The sequence below is a fragment of the Globicephala melas genome, chromosome 18 (genome assembly GCF_963455315.2).
Source record: "Globicephala melas chromosome 18, mGloMel1.2, whole genome shotgun sequence".
In the NCBI taxonomy this organism is placed as follows: Eukaryota; Metazoa; Chordata; class Mammalia; order Artiodactyla; family Delphinidae; genus Globicephala; species Globicephala melas.
This window is the reverse complement of record NC_083331.1, coordinates 16,756,824-16,778,202: the sequence shown is the minus strand read 5'-3', so window position 1 is coordinate 16,778,202 and position 21,379 is coordinate 16,756,824. Positions and strand designations below refer to the sequence as shown.

Sequence of the window (21,379 nt, the reverse complement as noted above, 5' to 3'; positions counted from 1 at the left end):
AATGCTTGTGAGCGTTCATAAGAACATTGTGCAATAAACATAAATATTTGATTACTTAATAAATGTAAATGTGATATGAAGTATAACAAACACTGATTTAAAAGCTGACATTAATTGCCAATAGAAACTTAATCATAAGCTATTAATTTACCATAACATCTGGGAGTCTTGATTAAAATTCCAATAAGGCAAAGAATTGTAACCTATTACACTCAATTTAGAAAAAGCAAATAATGACCATTTCAATTGTAAGCTTTTGTCTTACTCACCATGCACAGCCCTTACCAAATGTAATCCTACCATGAGATAACTTTCCTATTTTTTGAAAAATGGCAGATAGAACACAGTGTACAGCAGGTTTCTATAGAAGCAAGATTTGGAGCTGAAGGAGTATGGAAGCTTCATAAAGATTTGCATCATTCATATTTTTATTGAAATGAGGATTTGGTTCAGGAAGAAATGGTAACAAATTGGGCTGAAGAATCCAGTCATGGGGAGCTCTAAAATGGATTCCAGTCTTTATTGGGAGGAGGAGAAAAGGAGGCAAGAAAATCACTTTCCTCACTCTTTACCCCTAGGCTACCAGCTGCAGCCCATGAAAAAGATCTCAGCCTCTACCCTTGCCATTGGAGACCTCCTTAACACTTGCCATTACAGGAGTCACTAATCTGATTGATCAGAATTTGAAAGTGATCAGACCACATTTGCAGAGGGCATGGTCTGCAAAGGGGCCACCCTCCTGCTGTTCTACCTGTGCCTAGGTGGGCCATTAGCCTCCAAGTCTGCCCCATAGGCACAGGCATGTTTCCTCTCTCCCTCTCTCTGTAGGACACCTCACCGTACAGAATCCAAGATTTAGATTCAAGGTGGAAAGCCTCACTCTCATTTGCTTTGGTTCTAAGTCCCATTTTCCTATCCAGTTTACCTGAAGTCTGGCCTTTTTTAGTTTTCAGCCACTTACCCAGATTAATAAGTTGATATTTCATGTTCCATTTCTCTAGTTATCACTATTTGTTCTGTCAAACATGAGTGGGAAAGAGAGGCAAGTAATCATCAGGGAGTATTTTGGGGTGAGAAGGGGCATAGGGTACTTAAAAGGAGTCTTCTTCAGTTCTCAAAGCAAAGAAAACAAAGACAAAGCATGCCAAGGAGAGACATCCTGGAAGGATGTTTTCTCTTCCCATCCCATCTCTTCTGTAGTAGCCACCTGATGCTGCCTGTATGAAGACTTTCTGGAGGTGACAGCTGACAGAAGCAGAGCTGCATCTAGTGCATGAACCATTACATGCTCAGAGACAAAAACAAGTGACCAGGGAATGAATAACTCGGAAAGATAAACTGAATGCAATGTTTTGTTTTTCAAAATAACATTTTGTTTCCTGATTTGATGTGTATGTGGAAAATAGAAAAAAAGCATAAAAAGGAAAGCAAATATCATCTGCATCCTACTAACCAGGAATAGTGATTTTCTGTTTCCGAGTTCCCCAAGGCCACCTCTAAGCTGTTGGCTGCCCCGCCTGGTTCTGCTTAGACTCAGCTGCTGGTTAGAGTACAGGTGTTAAAGACCTCATTAGCACACTTTTGCTACTCACTTGGAGAACTAAATACTCTCAAGCGACTCTTAAGTTCTCCCAGCACAGTCCATTTCTGCAGCTGGCAAGTCCAGAGTTTTAGAAGTTTGTATGTCTCTGCGGCCTTCTCTTGAGCCATTCTGATTTGTCTTTCAAAAAGGACACATATGTAACTGCACTGTGTTAGGCCCAGCTGTTCCTGATTTCCCTGCTCCAGCTTCCTTCCGCACACGTATTACTGGTTTCATTTTATTTGTGGGGCAGGGAGGTACTATCATTTTTATTTCTTTCCCACCACTGAACAGAGAAACAAAACAAGAAGCAATGGTTTAAAACCATTTCTTTCTTCACAGCTCCAATCTAAACTGTCCAAGGAAATTAAGTCCCCATGTGCTGGGGAGTTGTATTTCTGGCTGAAATGCAAGTAGAGGACAGGACCTTTCTAACTGTTGAATAGTAGGGCACAGAGAAGCCAGAATCCTAGACATGGTATTGGGTCCAACGTGCTCCAACATGCATGTGCTCATGGGTGTGGTGAACATGCTTTTTCCTTAAAAAGCAGGGCGAGGTCTGAAGAATACAGTTCAAGTAACAGAACAAAGTGATTTTTTTTTCCCCACAAATGTATTTTCTTCCAACATTTTAAGCAATAGATCACATTGTTATATTGTTCTTTCTAATCATTCCTCTTCTGTTTTCTTGTCAGCCTTCTCTTTCTTCTCCTAAGTATGGATGTCTCCAGGGTTCTATTCTTGATTCTTTGTCTTCCTCCTTTATAAACTCCCTCTCAGGGAACTGCTAGCTCACCTGGACTTCAGTTAGCACTGCTCTGCAAAGGACACCTAGACCCTCCCTGAACTTTCCTGAAAAACAGTGTAGCAAAGCTAAGAGTGTGCATTTTCAAGTCCCAGAGCTACACTATTGCTGTGTGCCTTTGAAAAAGTTTTTCAGTGTCTGGGCCTCCATTTCTCCATCCATACAGTGGTGAGCAAAGCATGAGACAGTACTTGAAGGCATTTAAGTATTAGTGAAGGTGTGTGGGTCGTAAATTATCTCAGGAGAGTTTGTTTGTTTGAAAATGTCTGTATTTCATTTTGATTAAAACCAACTTAGGGTCCCTTTATCTTTTGAAAAAGTCATGCATGCACGTGGAAATTTTCAAAATTACAACAGGGTATTCATACATGTAAGTCCCTCTTAACTTTTATCCCTCAGCCACCTTCCAGAAGAAACTACTTTTTCATGCCTCACCTTTTTCTAGCTGCTAAGAAAATTCTCTTGGAATATCTCTTGAAATATCTTGCTGGATATACAATAATTTATTATTCATTATCCAATGTGTGGATTTCAGGTTAGTTCCAATTTTATTATTAAAATCAGGGGTGGACAGGTTTGAATATAACTGAGGATAGATTCCTAGAACGGATATTGATGAGTGAAAGGATATATGCAAATTTTGTGATTAGGTTTTTTGAGCTATAATTTACACACAATAAAATTAACCCTTTTAAGCGTGTAGATCTGTAGGTTTTGACAGATGCATACAGTTGTACAACACCACCAAAATCAAGACAACAGAACACTTCTATCACCTCAGACGTTTCCCTTGTGCCTAGTGACTCCCTGGAGTCAGCAGATTGTGAAACTTCAAGGAATTTTCAAAGCCCGTTGTTAAAAACAGTCATTATTTAAAATTAAATTACATAAACTTATAATTCAATATAATTATATTTTTAAAAAGGTAATAAGTACTAAAAACTTGTTGCTTCCTCATTATTTTACACTGTACTATTATCTGTGGCTGTGTAGTTATTTATATCTATTTTATCTGTATGGTGGAAATACCATATAATAATGTGCTGCTTTGCATCTCTTCCCAACTCTACGTTCAGTGTCATCACTTTGGGAGGTTAAAATTGGCCATGATGGGAATATTTACACTAGAGAAATTGGCAAATGCTACAAATCAGAGTTTTTATTTGGAGAGCTTGAACATTTACCAACATACTATGTTCACATCCCTTTATGCCACCCCCAGCCCCTGGCAGCAACTGATATATTTTCTGCTCTTATAGTATTGTCTGTTCCTGAATGAAAGAAATCATATAGAATGTAGTCTTTTGAGTTTAGCTTCTTTCATTTAACCTAATGAACTTGAGATTAATCTATGTTGTATGAGTAGTTGTTCCTTTCATTGCTAAGTAATATTCTATTGTATGAATGGATATACCACAGTTTGTTTACCATTCACCTGTTGATTGATATTTGAGCTTTTTGCGGTTTGGGGTGATTATGAATATAGCCATTATATATATTAACATATAGATTTTTAGTGAATGTTAGTTTTTGTTTGTCTTGGGTAAATACCTAGGAGTGAGGCTGTGGGTTCATATGAGAAGCATATGCTTTACTTTATAAGACGTTGTCAAACTGATTATCAAAGTGGTCATACCGTTTTGTATTCTGACAAGTAATGTATAAGAGTTCTAGTTACTCTTTATCCTTGCTAACTAACATTCATTTTGGTCAGTTTTTAAATTTTAGATATTCTAATAGGTTTGTAGTGGCATCTCATTGTCACAGGAGCATTGGTCTGACATAACCTATTACAAGGTTCTTACAAGTAGAATCTTTTAATTTTTGAAGAATATTTTCACAAAATACATAATTTATAAATTGACTGTTATTTTCTTCAAGAACTTTGAAGATATTATTCCATTGGTTATTGGCTTTTAATCTTTACATTGTGAAAAGTCAACAATCAGTTTTATTATTTCTCCTTTGAAGGTAATATGTCATTTTTTTCTGTACCTGTTTAAGAGTTTGTTTTTTGTCTTTGGTTTTCAGAAGTTTTATTATTTTGTGCTTATATGTGATTTGTTTGTGTATTTATCCTGCTTGGGGTTAGTTGAACTTCTTGTACCAATGGCTTGGTGTCTTTCATCATTTAAAAAAAAATTTACAACCGTTATGTCTTCAAATATTACTTCTCCCAAGACATTTTCTTTTCTACTTCTGGGACTCAAGTTACCTGAATTTTAGACTTGTTAACCTTGTATTAGGTTCTTTTATCTATTTTGTCTACTTCTGTCTCTCTACACCTCCATCTAGATATTTTCTCCTATTTTTCACTAACTGTGTTTTAAGTCTTCTGTTAAGGCTATCCATTGATATCTTAATTGCAGTTACTGTTTTTTCCATTTAGTTCCATTTTCATATTTGTAATAATTTCTGTTCTTTCTGAAACTCTCCCACTTGTTATTTAATTCCTCAAAAATATTAACAATAGTTATTAAAAGTCTATGTCTATTCCAAACATGGACTTTATAATAACTATTTTGTGAGTCTGTTTATAGTGTCTGATTTTTTTTTCTTGGTTTTCAGTCGAGATTTGCATTTTTTGTATGCCTTGTTACTTTTGATTGAGTGTTGGACATTGTGTATGGGGCATGGTAGACATACTTTAAGTTTCTGGCTTATATTATAATGTTATTTTGACCAGAGAGAATTTACTTTTGTTTCTAAAAGACAACTAGACTAGGATAAGATCACCATAATCCAATTAGGGAATGAGATGATCAAATCTAGGCTCCAATTCTTATGAAGTCTGATTTATTTCCAGGCCATACTTATTCCTACTGTGTAAATTTTGAGGGTCCCAAATGAAGTCCGAGGGTATATACCAGGTCCAATCCACCTTGGTGGGCTTTGAACTCCAATTTTCACCAACCCCAATCCCCACTCCTGTGAAACTACTGGAAACTCCCCAACTTTTCAATCTCTCAGGCACTGATTTTGAAATAGGCTGTCAATCCTCTTGAGGGAAAAAGTTGCCCCAAATGTCAGATCACGACTCTTGGATTTCCTTCTCATCTGGATCTTGGCCCTCCAAATTCTTACTCTCTTGATAGTTTCAGATGCTCAAACACATTTTAAAAATATATTTTGTCCAGTTTTATATTATCTCAATAGGAGGGTGAGCCCTGAGCAGTCTAGATAGTTATTTTGGGATGCAGTACTCCATCAGTAGTTTTCAAAAACTTCCCAGGTGATTCTCTTTTTTTTTAAGTACTAAGGATCTTTATTCTCAGGCCTGATATTGAATCTGTGGCTGCAGATGATGTCACTATTTTGAGAATAAAAGGTCCCATTATCTTCATCCTTTGCAAGTCTTCAGCCACAAAGTTACACCTTATTCTCATAACAAGATAAGTGAATCAGGCTGGAAGGGGATTTAGGAGGTACACTGACGATAAAAGCAAAGGGGAACACACACTTTTACAGGCATATTGTCCCAGTTAACCTTGAAAGTTAAATTTCAGATTAATTTACAAAAGTAGTGACAGACCATGATTTCAGTGAAAATCAACGCAAGTTATACCTTAAAAAAAAAAAAATCAGTTCAGAAATACTAAGTCAGGCAGGCATACAAAATTCAGAGTATTAAAAAATGCAAGGGCTGGTTGCCCAAACAGATATATCCCTCAGAAAAAGGGATTTGAAAATGCTGAGCAGAACCAAAGGAATTAGAAGCTGAATTAGCAGACAAATTCCCTCATTTTATAACTGTGGGCAGACATTAACTGGCGAAGTTTACTCAGCTAGATTAAGGGTGTACATAGATCTAATTCCTGGTGCTATTTGCAACTACACATATCTAAAATACAAGGAGATAAATATCTGGAACACATTAGGCCCACTGATTTAAACAAAACAGTTCAACAGTGGGGGTGAAGTTATTGTAGCACAGCAGCACATTATACATATTTAAGAGATTAAATGGAAAGAAATAATCTCTTAAAGATTTTAATGCTCAGTTTTGATACACAATCAAGTTTCCATCCAATTTTCTGATGTATAGCAAACTGTACTAGCTTAAAAAAAAAAGTGCTTCCTTCAGTTTTCTTCTACACTTTTTTTGGCCTTTCAAAACTGAGCACTGGGTCATTTTACTGTAAGTAATGTGATGTTATATATGTACCTTCTAATTGCACGTTTTAGGAATAAACAAAATCCATATTTCAGTAACTGAGAGTGTATTTATAAAATGAAAACCTCTCTATCAAAATACACTTTTCACTGGGAAAAATAAATAAAACGACAAATGGATCTACACAAAGTAAAAATTAACTTTGGTAGATTTCAGTGCAGGACAGTCCATAACAAGCGTATTTGACCTTACTCCCCCAGAGCTGATCATCTTCCAAGTTCAGATTTTAAAAATATTTTTTAATTGAGATTATTATGTTGACATTTGTTTCTCATTCCACATCATCTTCAGCCAAGCTCTGAGCACTTACATTTCTCTGACTAATTGTTGGGAGCTTAGTCAGAAGCATCTGGAACACTGGTGGTGGAAGAGTTTGCTGCAATACTTACAGTAACTGCTGTGGATGTCCACACACAGCAATTGCATTTGTCAGATGGTCCACACCCTTCTCATATTCACCTTGAGCTAGTAACTCTTCACCAAGCTGTATTTCTTCGAGGAAGAATTTCTGAACGCCTTCAGCATCTTTAAGGTCAGGTAATTTGGAAAGTCCAGCTCTCTCCTTGGCAAGCAAGCCTCTGTTTCTTTCCTCATTCTCGAACTCTGTTCTTGAAATTGGGGTCACTCCGTCTCTTGCGGTCGAAGTAAATGCAGTACCCGATGGAAACGGCGATGGCGCTGTTCTGGCCCACCATCTTCTCTCCAACGAGGAGTGGGGTCGGCGGCGGCGGGGCCGCGAAGAAGCTGTTGGCTCAGGACCCTTGCAGCAGACTCCACCGGTTAGTTCCGACGCCCGCTTCCCTGGTGATTCTAACGGGCAGCTGCAGTAACAAACCACAGACATAGAGCATAAAAGGCATGTAAGATTCTTCATGAATTGATTCCTTCAAATCTATGCAACCTAATGTTTTACCACAGTCTTTTCTCTATCCACTGACTCCCAAGCCCATATGCTTTCCAGCCTGATGGAACTACTTACCATTTCTGATGTGCCAGACCACAGTGCTCTCTCTTATCTTCAAACTTTTGCATTTATCACTCTTCTTTGCCTGGCCCACTCCTTTATTCATCCTTTATATCTCGTTTTAAGTGTTGCCTCTTCAGATACTACACTTAACTGTTATGTGTCTTTTGCATCAGTTTGTAAGGCTTTCTAGGATCTGTTTGCTGCTTTAAAAGTAGGACTAGGTCTTCTGAGCTATTCTGTCAGTCTGAAGTTCCACTTCTTTCCCTTCAATATACCTACCATTTCTTCCTCTTCTGTCCTGCCACCACCTTATACCCAATCATTAAGGCTGTGAGGTCCTTGAAGGAAGTAACTGACACGGATGCTTAAATAATTGTTATTGAGTTGAATTAAATGAAACATTTTTCAAAAGTAAAACTTCACGAAAACAAGACTGCTTCAGAAATCTGAAGTCTGTATTTAATCAGTTTTTGTTAAATTCAGTCCATATATACCTGAATAGTAGAGTGAAAATAATATCTGCTCACTGTAAATGAAAATAATGCTCAATTCTTACTCTGTTGAGTAATTATTTACTCTGTGATGACTTTCCTGGAGATCCCATGTATTGACTAACTTAGTGCTTGATGTGTACCAGGCGTTATATTGATACTATCTTTTCCCATGTGTCTTACCATTTAATCCTCACAATAATTCTATGTAGTAGATGCTGTTGTCATTAAGGCTAAGAGGTGCTAGGTCTCCTTACCAAGATTATATATCTGGTGAGTGGCTGACTCAGGACACAAACAAGGTATATCTGACCCTTAAACTCATACTTGTATAACATTATACTAAACACTAGTAGAAAAAGCACGGCTTTACACCTGTGCTCAGACCTTATTTCCATCAATGGTGTGTCATAGTACAAACTAAACTTTCAGATCCTCCGTTTCCTCATCTATAATAACTGAATTCAATACTTCCCTGAAAAGTTCTGAGGAAATGGTCTGGCATGATGTCAGGTGTGTTATAGGTGCTTGATAAATATGATTACACACACACGCACACTTTGTCCACATCTTTATTTCTTTTATTGCTGACTTCTTCACACCATCTGTTATTAGACTATAACTACTTTAGTTATTTATGCATTCTTTTTCTATACTCTAGGCGGTGCTAGCATGGTTTTAACTAACTTCATATGAATTAATTACTTACCAGTAGTGACATATTTATTATCAATTGCACAATTGCTTTATGGAGTTCTAGTAAAACATTACTTCAAGTGTAAAATATGTCTAGTTAAGAACAAATTACCCATGCTAATAAACAAATTTGACACAAGCCATTATTTGCTGAGCTTAAAGCTGCATTTGTTGAAAAGCCTCAAGTCATTTCATTTTTGCTGAAGACTCATATTTAAGTAATTGTGTAACATAGTCATTCATTACTGTCAAGCTACACTTCTCTCTGCCTTTACAACAAAGAACACAGTCCAGCATTTAGTGCATGTTCTACGGAATTATTTCTCATTGGGGGGAAAAAAAGACAGAGATTTCTAAGAATCCTGGATGAAAGGAAAAAGTAATGGATTAGTACTGTTCAATATATTATTTCATAAAGTGGTCATAGTTCAGCACACTTGCTTTTAGATTGTCCGCCTAGGTTTATCTCATCATTTTGATTAAAAAAAAAAAGACCACATTGATATTAGTTCCCTTGGTTGGTTTGAATATTAAGATCTGTTTAACAACTGCTTTCTGCACATACAATTGGTTCATCCATGCAAGGGGTCCATTTGTGACCCTGAAGTGGGTGAGGACACCTGCAGGCCATTTATAGGACTGGCCAGAGAGGTGGCTATAGTGAAGGGATTGGTTTCCTAAATTTTTCTGACAAGAATCACCCTGGGCACTTGTTAAATGCAGAGCTTCCCAGGTCTTGCTCCTAGAGACTCTGATTCAAAGGGTCTGAGCACTTGAAAGTCTAACAAAAAACCCAGGTGACTTTTCAGACATATCCTCAGGTACATTTGGAAAACACTGTGGTAAAGGTTATGTGAGCTTTAAAAATACTTGTTTATTTGAGAAAATGGATGCAGTTTATCCTCTTGTGCTTCAGTATGTATATATCCAAAACCCTGCAGGCTCTACCTTCAAATGTGTGCATGTTTCTAAACCTGCTTCTCAACAAAGCATATTTCATTAAGTTTATCTAAGGTTATCGGGAAGAGATGGATTTATACAGAGGACTCTGGAGAAGGGAAAGGAAGCAGCAGCTCCCCTGGATATAACACTTGGGACCCAAACTCTCACAATCCATTTTCTGGGAGGATTCAGCACTGGAATAGCTGCACTGGGGCTGAGCAAAACCCCACTTACCTGCCACAAAACAGTTGCTACATTTTAAACGGAAGTAGCGTTCTGTTTTTTCCATGAATGGCTCTTGCTACCCTGGCTCCAGGGGGTTGAACCAGGGATCAATGGGGAAACCAGGAGCACTAGGCACATGAGAAGCCAACTCCCTTTGCAAAGGCTTGGTGAGAAATTTTGTCCAATAATCACAGTTCCAATCCAACGAAAACCCCTTTTGGAAAAGAGTAAATGCCAAGGTACAAAGAGAAGGCAAGATTTTCAAGTTTAGACTGCATACTGAATGACACTGGCCAATTATCCTGGTTTCCTAAAGCACTGAGACCCTGAGTGACTGAAGCTACTGAGATTCGTCACCTATTATACCACAATTCCATAAAATCTTAGCATAGAGACTTTTCCCCAAAGTCATCTATTCATGTCGCTTTCTTGCAGGCCTAATTAGCAAAGTAATATAAGCACACACTGTCCAAAACTGAGCACTAACCCCATGTCAATCAACCACAGAGAGCTGTGGGTCCTGGGAAGTTCAGCGTACAGCATATATTAGCTACTTTGCCTTTAATCTAGAAACCTGGCTCTACTGGTGAAGGTTTATGTAATTTTCAGTGTATATAATGACCAGTACATCATGGCACCATCTAACCAGAATGGATGCTGGCTATCAAATACCAACTTTGTTCAAGGTTCTTAGTTGAGAACATACAATCTACTCGAACTAGTTTAAGCAGGAAGGGATTTATTTAGAAGTACTGAACATTCACATAATCATTGTGAAGGCTAAAGAAATAGACTCTGATCTCAGTTTTCAGGATATGTCTCAAAACAACGCTGCAGAACTGGAAAGTCAAGGGAGCTGCCACCTTTGACATGATCAAAAGCTAAACAGTCAGCTAACTGCTGCTACAGCACCTGGCTCCAGAATCATACTGCCCTCACCGCAGTCCACATAAGTAAAATAGATGCTTTGTGATCGACCTCTCTCCCCACATGTAGCTAATACTGTAGTGTGTCAACTCAAACTCCTTTAAGCTCTAAAGCGTGGTCCTGAAGCATGGTCCTGCAAATGCCAGGAATGTTGGCTGCAACTCACCACTAAGAATTTCCCTTGGCCATAGGAAGCTGCATAGCCTAAAGAATGCATTCCACGCCATTGACTTGTTGCTCCAGGGCTACAAAGACCCAGCCTCCTTGCTTCAATTAGGGGCAACTCTGAAGAGCCATCCTGGCTACAGAGCATTTTTTTTTTTTTAACATCTTTATTAGGGTATAATTGCTTTACAATGGTATGTTAGTTTCTGCTTTATAACACAGTGAATCAGTTATACATATACATACGTTCCCATATCTCTTCCCTCTTGCGTCTCCCTCCCTCCCACCCTCCCTATCCCGCACCTCTAGCACCGAGCTGATCTCCCTGTGCTATGTGACTTCTTCCCACTAGCTATCTACCTTACATTTGGTAGTGTATATATGTACATGCCTCTCTCTCACTTTGTCACAGCTTACCCTTCCCCGTCCCCGTATCCTCAAGTCCATTCTCTAGTAGGTCTGTGTCTTTATTCCCGTCGTTCCCCTAGGTTCTTCACGACCTTTTTTTTTTTTCCTTAGATTCCATATATATGTGTTAGCATACTGTATTTGTTTTTCTCTTTCTGACTTACTTCACTCTGTATGACAGACTCTAGGTCCATCCACCTCACTACAAATAACTAACTCAATTTCGTTTCTTTTTATGGCTGAGTAATATTCCATTGTATATATGTGCCACATCTTCTTTTTTTTTTTTAACATCTTTATTGGGGTATAATTGCTTTACAATGGTGTGTTACTTTCTGCTTTATAACAAAGTGAATCAATTATACATATACATATGTTCCCATATGTCTTCCCTCTTGCGTCTCCCTCCCTCCCACCCTCCCTATCCCACCCCTCCAGGCTGTCACAAAGCACCGAGCCAATATCCCTGTGCCATGCGGCTGCTTCCCACTAGCTATCTACCTTACTACGTTTGTTAGTGTGTATATGCCCATGACTCTCTCTCGCCCTGTCACAGCTCACCCTTCCCCCTACCCATAACCTCAAGTCCGTTCTCTAGGAGGTCTGCGTCTTTATTCCTGCCTTACCCCTAGGTTCTTCATGACATTTTTTTTTCTTAAATTCCATATATGTGTGTTAGCATACGGTATTTGTCTTTTTCTTTCTGACTTACTTCACTCTGTATGACAGACTCTAGGTCTATCCACCTCATTACAAATAGCTCAATTTCGTTTCTTTTTATGGCTGAGTAATATTCCATTGTATATATGTGCCACATCTTCTTTATCCATTCATCCGATGATGGGCACTTAGGTTGTTTCCATCTCCGGGCTATTGTAAATAGAGCTGCAATGAACATTTTGGTACATGACTCTTTTTGAATTATGGTTTTCTCAGGGTATATGCCCAGTTGTGGGATGGCTGGGTCATATGGTAGTTCTATTTGTAGTTTTTTAAGGAACCTCCATGCTGTTCTCCATAGTGGCTGTATCAATTTACATTCCCACCAGCAGTGCAAGAGGGTTCCCTTTTCTCCACACCCTCTCCAGCATTTATTGTTTGTAGGTTTTTTGATGGTGGCCATTCTGACCGGTGTGAGATGATATCTCATTGTAGTTTTGATCTGCATTTCTCTGATGATTAGTGATGTTGAGCATTCTTTCATGTGTTTGTTGGCAGTCTGTATATCTTCTTTGGAGAAATGTCTGTTTAGGTCTTCTGCCCATTTTTGGATTGGGTTGTTTGTTTTTTTGTTATTGAGCTGCATGAGCTGCTTATAAATTTTGGAGATTAATCCTTTGTCAGTTGCTTCATTTCTTACAGAATCAGCAGAGGCCTCTGTTGCTATTGTATCTCAGTTTAGCTTCTTCTTCCCATCAGAAGCAAGTGGGTACAATTATTATAATGAACAACAAGGTCTGAGTGGCCGCCAGGGAGCCTGACTCATAGAGAGCCATGGAGATGATGAATAGAATATGGCATTCCTAGGGGCAAGAGAGATAGGCAACTAAAAAGGGTATTTCTCAATCTATACAATCAAAAGAAATTAAAAATCGATGGTTAGGAGACTAAGGGCAGCAACGCCAATAAGTAGTTCCTAGACTTGAGCTGATTCTTAGATCTGGAATCCACTGACTGAAGAGGAAGCTGGGTAACCAGGACGAAGGATCCCAGAGCACCATGGTACTTGTATATCGTAGTGATTCTCCCTGCCCCTCCCTAAAGGGATCTTTAGCTACTTGCTTGGGTAACTATATACTGAGAAAAGGAAAATACTCAGATATTTTGAGAACTAGTGGACATGGACTCCAAGTTGACCTTGATAGCTGGGTACCTGAAGCAACATGGCCCCACTGTTGGATATGAGAGGTAATAAATGGAGTTCAGGCCCAGGTGTAGATCACTGGGTCCACAGACCCACCTACTGGTCATTAAATTGCTTTGCTAGGTGCCTGTGTTACGATTCCAGCACTCAGGTGGTACCTGAGTGGGTATTTTGAATGGACATATGTAGTAGTTGGCAAATCTTCCACACTGGTTTCTTGGCCTGGGAGGTTAGCACTACCATAGTGGGGAATGGCAAATGGAAGGCTTTGAAACTGCCTGCCTCTTCCTGCCAAGATTGTAAATAGAAAAATGATATCACATGTCGGGGTCAGTGACAGAGGGAAATGCCAACACAAAGACTTTGGAAGCTTTGGTAAGTCTATGAGCTTCAGAGGATAGGAGGTAACCCTTTGAAGTTCAGAGGCCCCACATCAGTACAGTTTTTAGGGTCTGGGCATGCCAGCGCATCGATTCCAAAGTAAAGGGCATGTTATTGTATCTTGTACTTCCCACCACTAAGAAGGAAGCACGTGTGTGATAGACCTCTTCAGGTTTGGGGCACAGCAAATTGCACACCTTGGAATATTTGTCCAATCCACTTAAGTAAGCCTGCCTGCTGGGGCAGCTGGAGGTGGAGCAGGAAGGGAAGAACAGTAAGGGGCTGTGCAGCAGGACCAAGTCTCTGTACCATAGCCAGGCCACTTTGGCAATACCAGGGCACTAGAATAGCGATACCTGTGGTGGAAACAGTTGCCCTGTGGAGTTTATTTATCCTTATAGGGGAAATTTATCCTTATAGGGGAATCATAACACAGGCACCTAGCAAAGCAATTTATATCTGCAGCATAAAATTATATTCCATTTGAAGAACCATTAGGCCCCTAGCAAGGCAATTGATATCTGCAGCATAAAGTTATATTCTATTCCATTTGAAAAACTATTAGGCCCTGACCATGGGCATCAAGTGGCCATCTGGACAGAGCTGCCCATCTGTCAGATCCACCAAGTCATATGGTTTGTGGCCCAACAGCAATTTGTTGTAAGATGGAAGTAGTGCATCTGGGACTGACACAAATTAGCTGCACAAGCAAGTGACCCCCAATCCCTGTGTCATCCACCACTCTTGCACTGGTGTCGCTCAGTGCACACACATGGCCACATGGTGAGTCCCCTATCGCCAGCTGACAGAAGTGGAAAAAGGCTAAACTTCATTCACAGATGGGATGCTGTCCTCTAGGACGCAATACACTCAAAACCAACCAACATTATATGGTGCTGTGCCCCCAGTAGGTAGAATGCACGTGCCTATGAACTAAGGGGTAGAAATACGAGTACCCCAAATTATCACACTCCCAGTGATCTACTTGAGGGAATCTGTGCTTTCTATCCCTGAACCTTTAGGCACTATGGCTCATCATGCCAAAAGACCAGCAGTCAAGTCATCATTGCAGTTAGGAACAATTAGCGCTGATCACCAGAAGGAGGTAGCGAGTCGTTGCACAAAAGATGCGATGAACTACAGTTCTGGCATTCTGAAGACTGACTGGAATTGACATCTTTTTGTTTGACCCTGTACAGTTTTGATGATCAGTGGACAAGTGCAGTAGTCAAGCCTGGAAAGAGCATGCTGACCAGGGATTCAGACCTTGCTTCAGGGAGGAGGATTTGGTCACCGCAACAGTGAAGCATCTAGAGCGGCGGAGGCGATAGCTGGGAGTGAAGGGAACATAGAAGGAGCAGCAGAGAAGGGAGACCATGAGTATCAGTTGTGGCCTTAAAACCAGCCGCATCAGTGGAGACTGTATTCATTTGACCAACCTCCTTTATAAATTTTCTCCAGAAATGATGCCAACCAAAATCCCAGAGAAGCTGTTTGCAGGTGGGGTAAATATGGTATAAGCAAGTTAGTCTGAGCAGCACAGTGGGTGTTCGGTAGTGGACTTTAGGGATCTGTTCTGGGCTGTCCACGTTCCCCTTTCAGGACCCAGGCACACATCCTCCCAGCTGCCAAGAGAGTTGATTGCTGATCGCTCTGTCCATCTTTGAAAATCGCTCTTGACTATCAGGAGCTGCCTTGCCCAAGGTGTGCCTTGTCCCTGGGTGCAGCCTATGTCCATTGCCTAAGAGATGCAGGGTACAATATACTAGTCCCTTCCGTCCTGATGAGGGACTCCTCTGACTGGCCTTCCCAGTGCAGAACACCCGTGGGATTGGTTGAAGTCCCCTTTACAACTACATTACAGTTCAATTTCTCTAAACTCGGTCCATTCTTGCTTCTCTCTTTTCCTTCTGGGTGTTGTTCCTGAAGACAGTCCCTGATAAATCTTCTGTATGCAAACCTTTGTCTAGGAATCTGTTTTCAGGGGTTCCAAACTAAGTGACCATATAACTTGATTTCAAATCTAAGATGCACTGCATCTGATTACTGCAGTCTACTTCACATATGAAACACTGTTAGGGGTCTGGGAAGTGCAGTAGTGAGCCTTGCAAGCTCTGAGCTACGGGAAGGCATGCCTGGATGGGGCAGACTGTGTGCAGAGAGGGTTGGTTTGCAGTATCCACCGTGGCAGCTCACGAAGATACGTCTTAGAAGCCTGTACAGCATGCTGATCTGCCTTCAAAAGTGGGAAATGGTGGCTGAAATTATTATTAAATTTTTAAATTATTCTTGGAGCAAAGAGCAAACTTGCTTCTACCTCAATGTCTTTCTTCCCCTAATTGTCAGCACAGAGTGGTTTCTCCTTTGGAGTTGGCTAAGCACTGCCAACAGGCCAAGTAACAAATTGTTCAAATATGTGCATAGAATAACTCTCTGTCATGTGGGTTTGGAAGCTTTGTGAAGGGTACTGATATTCACTGATGATTTACTTTGTACCAGGCATGGCATAAGGTGATTTCCTGATGGATTCAGGAATAACGACTTGATGTTTTGGGTATTACCATGCAGGAAACTGGAAACAGAAACTGGGGACTTAAATCAGTGTTTTGTTTTATTTCGTTTTGCTTTTGTATCATAGTGGCAGCTGTGGGATTTGAACTTTCTTCTGACTCCTAAGTCCATTCTCTTTCCACAATACTGTGATGGCTACTGAAAAGCAGGGAGCAAGTCTTCCTTCTCAACCAGAGTCTAATTGAGCGGCTTGCTCTGTTGGGCTGATGAAACAAAGGGTCCTGGTTTTACATTTCCCCAAAAGATGTGTCTGTCGTGTGTGGTCTCACTGCCATGGAGCATATCCTAGGCAGCAGTCCATCCCATGTGCCACTGGACACAATGGGAATCAGTCCAGATAGACTTCCCAGGCTGGCCACAGCTCCAATACCATCCCCATGCAAACAGCTTGGGGGTCAGGATCTGCTAAAAGCAGAGCGGAAGGAGTGCTTTTGTGTCTTAAAAGCAGTGCACAAGTCATTCCAGTGTTCTGTAGAGAAGATGAGCTTAAAGCAAAAACATGCAACTGCAACATCTCAAGCATCTCTACCATGCCAGAGGACAAGAGGTCAAAACCTTTGTTAGCAAATTAGAAGGCAGTTTGGACCTTGTCAGTTACCTACCTGAACACATGGGAAGAATTTTTCCCATCTCTGCTCAGTCTGGTCTAAGAATTGCATTTATGGGAAAGGAACTAACATTTATTGAGTGACCACTGTGCCTGGGCACTAAATTCCCCCAGTTACACTGTGAGTTTGGGCATTGTTACCAGTTTTTATGGGTAAAAAAATTGGGACTTGGGGAAATTTAGTAAATCACCCAACACCCCCACACTGAGGAATACCTGGCTGAAATGCAAGTCCAGTCTGTCTGGCCTGAAGCCCACGCTTTGTCTAAGACACTGTTTAGGGAGAAAAGCAAGACAAAGTGAATATTGCTGAGCTAGTTTCATCAGAGCTCTTTTGCTGAAATGCATTTGCTTCGTCTGTCTTAGGAATCAAAAGTGGTTTTGCAGCATCTCTCTGGAAGGGATGTGTTCACAGATGGTGCATAGATTTCTCAGCCAAGAGCTCTTAAATATTATGTGACTATATTCTCCTGAGGAATTCCCTGAGCACACTGGGTCTTCGTGCCTTAGACTACATGGACACCTGCACACACAAAACTCACACTCTGCCGTCTGCGTTCTCACACACAGATGCACATTTTCTCCCATTCTCTCACACGCTCCCTCTCTCACAACACACCTGTTACTGCCTCTCAACAAAGGCAGTTTTGTACTGTGAAAGCACCAATTCAGAAGGAAAACATAAACCATATGGAGGGAATGGCAGAAGGGAAGTTCTTAAGCAAATAAATAACATAACTTGTCTCATGAATTTTCCCATTTTCCCTTGGGGTGAAGATGAAGTAAAGGGAACTAGTGCCCACCTGCCCGGTGTTCTTACCAACTGCAGTTTGTTTCCAATTTTAATGGAGAAAAGTAGCCCTTTCCTAGGACTAACCAGTCAGTGACCAATGGAGGCAGAGCCTGGAAATGTCAGCTGCTTGAAGGAACTGAATGTAATGCAACAGATTCCAGAATATTGAGGGAAATTAAGATATTCCTTTGTTGAGATTATCTCCAAGTCCCAGATACCCAGGAGAAGATGTAAGCTGGTACCAATTCATATAATTTTCCAATGGTAGTCCTATTAAACTATATGTATCTATAAATGTATAAGTTGTCAGGTCAATAAAATATATTTTTTTCATTATCCCACTGAGTAGAAAACACCATGTTGAATCCTGCAGGAGGTTTTCTAAGTTGTTATTTACAAAAGTGTCCTGAAAAATCCAAGTGCTTGATGTGAGACGCTCAATTCAAAACTGAAGAGTCCCGGGGTTTTCTCCCATTTTCTTTTGCCTATCTTTCTCATCGTGGAGAAAGCAAACCTTAGCAAAATAAATAAAAGCAGATAAAGTGGCCTGTGAAGAAGTGACAAGCGTGGAGTTGATGGAAATAAGTTTTTAGTGATCATTTTCCCAGTTTCTTCATTCTACAAATACACAAGAGGCCCACAGATATTGCCGAGAGGGTTCTCCAGGATCAAAAGCTGGCAAGGAGGGAGCAGGGCAGGGCTCTGACCCCATGTCCAGTGTTATTTTCCACTATATTACCCTGCCTGGAAGGAGACTGTTAGAGAGTAAAAGGGAAGCCTGGAACTTTCCCCACAGGTATAATTTCTTCATAAGACAACATGAAAATGAGTTAAGTTGATTCCATCTTCAGAATGATCCCTGTGTCCCAGGAGTCATGCAGATGTGACTATCTTGGAATAAATTTGGAGAAATATTAATTTTCTCCCTCCTGTGCCCTGAAATGAATTGGTTGGTGCGGTATTTTGCATCGCACGGCTCCTGATCCAATTCCAGGGAGTGTCTCAGGCACCAAGAAGGCTGGAAGCCAACATTTGATATTTCTGTCTTAAATTACACTTGCAGGGCCCATGAACATCTCATTTGCTAATTCCATTTCTCACAAAACAAGCCAACATCTGCCTTTTGTTATTTCTAACCCTCGTTGTTTTTGAAACACTCATAATACGTTTTGAGTAAAAGGGCCTTTACAAAAACTGCCTGGCAGGGCCTGGACACAGTTATACCACTGGCAGAAGGCGCACACCCTACCTCTCCCCTTGTCACCTACACTCAGAATGCTTCCTGAGACTACCTGGAGTTTGCCCAAAAGGTGGAACTTCAAGATCTCTGGAAATGATAAAAAGAGAAAGAATGAACCAGGCAATTTGTGGTGAAGGCATCTTACAGGGTCAGGAGGGGACAAAGGCGAGAGCCTCCTTTCCTTTCCTCGTCACACATGGCCAACTTTGCTATTTTCCCTTGAACCCCCATTTTTCATAGAGGACATTCTCCCACATCCCACGGCTACGTGGAGAACAGAAGGGAATGCTTGAAAGAAGGAGAGAGGGGAGAATATTTTCTGCTTGGGTCCCATGGAAATGAAAAAGGGGTTTAGGAGATGGGAGGAGGGCTTTGGGGAGGGGGGCTCCCCATAATGATTTTTTAAATTAATTTTTATTGGAGTATAGTTGATTTACAATGTTGTGTTAGTTTCTGCTGTACAGCAAAGTGTATCAGTTATACACATACATATATCTACTCTTTTTTAGATTCTTTTCCAATATAGGTGAAAGGGGGGGATAAATTGGGAGATTGGGATTGACATATACACACTACTATATATAAAATAGATAACTAATAAGAACCTGCTCTATAGCCCAGGGAACTCTACTCAGTACTCTGTAATGACCAGTCACGATTTTCCATCACAAGTTTGGCTGGTCTGTAAGATATAGCACAGCAGCCCCATTATGAAGGAGATCGTTTAGGTCACATTTTTAATCTGTCTTTTATTCACTGGAATCAATCCACATTCCTTTGCAACAAGCGAATCGCAGTTGTTCACTGGAGTCACAGAAAAACTGAGGCTTTGGAGTACAGCTGACATAAGCAAAGGTATCCCCCCACCGGCCCCCGCACAAGGAATTGTGTAAAGTCCCTGCTTAAAAGTCTTACTGCTATTTCACAAATTCAGCCGAACTCAGGACACCTGGGGATAAAGGGTAGTGTGTATGATAGAAAATGAGGAATCAAATTTAGAGCTGAATGTTCGAATTAAAATTCTGCCTCTGCTGATTTCTGACTGGATGGCCTTCTTTGAGTGGCCTGAGTTCTCTGAGCCTCAGTTTCCTTAACCATAAATTAGAGAGAATTTGTGAGATTTAGTTGAAAATCAAATAATGTTAGATGAAAGCACCATGAGGATGCTCAGTAACTGTAAAGGCTATTCAAGTGAGAGGAGTGGCCATCCATGCCCAGCTGGCGGCTGACCACTCCTCAGGGGTCTGTTCTCCCCCAGGAAAAAGCAGAGCCCTTGCATTGAGTTATTAGACTTTATGAAACATGACCTCACTGTGAAATCTTAAGCAAACAGAAGCTTTTCCATTCTTTTAATTGAAAACATTGCTAAAATGTTCGCTTGGCCCATTTTCTTGCCTTATGAAGTAGCACAGAAAGGACAGAACAGAATCTTGATTCCAGCACTTTCAGAAGCCCCAGCATCACCAACTGGCACCAGAGATGTGAACGTGGAAGAGGAGATTTCACTGGGAAGGAAGCAGAGAAGAAACGGGGGCTCAGGGAGTTCAGGGCACATCCTCCACTTCGTGTCTGTCCATAGTGGAGCCTGAACCAGCTGGACTGTGCCGAGTGCCTGCTCCTCCACCCTCCACTCCCCCTTCTCTTGCAGTCAGTCCTCTCACACTCAGGTCATGGGAACTCCTTCTCCCATTTGCTCAGGTCCAAACCTCTGAGTCCCCCTTGACTCCCCTCTCACACTTTCCACATTCACTCCATCAGCAAACCCTGCGGGCTTTGCCGTTCTGTCCCGAGAATCCCACTGCTCTTTACCATTTCACATTGCCACTCCAGTCCAAGCTGCCATCGTTTCTCCATAGATGATTTCAGAAGCCTTCTTGTTTCTGCCCCCATCTCAAGGTGGCACCAGAGGAAGCCTGTTAAAGTAAAAGTCAGATCATGTCACTCCTCTGCTTAAACTCTCCAGTGGCTCCCCACTTCACCCAGATGGAAGCCGAAGTCCTTGTGAAGATCTAGAAGATCCTCTTATCGTGGCTGCTCGTTTTCTCTCTGCTTCATCTCAATATTCTTCTTTCACTCTTTCCTGGCCTCATCATTGTTGCTTAAACATACCAGGCATTCTCTTGCTCCAGGACCTTTGCACTTGCTGTTCTCTTTCCTGGACAGCTCTTCCCCTGGACACCTGCAAGGCTGGCTATCTCATCTCCTTTTGGTCTGTATTCAAATGTCACTTTTTCAATGAAAACTTTCCTGGTCACTCTATCTGAAAAGGTAACTTCCTCTCCATTCCCCTCCCCCTAAACTTTCTAAAACTCTTTTTGTGCTTTATTTTTCTATTCGCACCTATGATTATCTCGTATATTACACAACAGACTTACTGTTTTATTTTCCTCCCCAACTAGGATGTAAGTTTCATGAAGTCAGGGAGGTTACATTTTTTCTAGAGCAGTGCCTAGCACAAAGTAAGTACTTAATAAATAATTTTTAAATAGATGAATTGAGTGACCTCAAAAAACCCTGACCACAGTAGTTTAAACAGAGAAT

At 40.8% G+C, this 21,379-nt stretch overlaps 1 protein-coding gene and 1 pseudogene across 4 annotated transcripts in view; one reads left to right on the top strand and one right to left on the bottom strand.

Moving 5' to 3' along the window:
* The window catches only part of LOC115866657 (uncharacterized), a 439,762-nt gene that overhangs the window by 281,927 nt on the left and 136,456 nt on the right, over positions 1-21,379 (top strand). The gene's annotated exons all lie outside the window — the stretch shown is intronic.
* LOC115866572 (mitochondrial import receptor subunit TOM20 homolog) lies at positions 6,683-7,271 on the bottom strand (annotated as a pseudogene).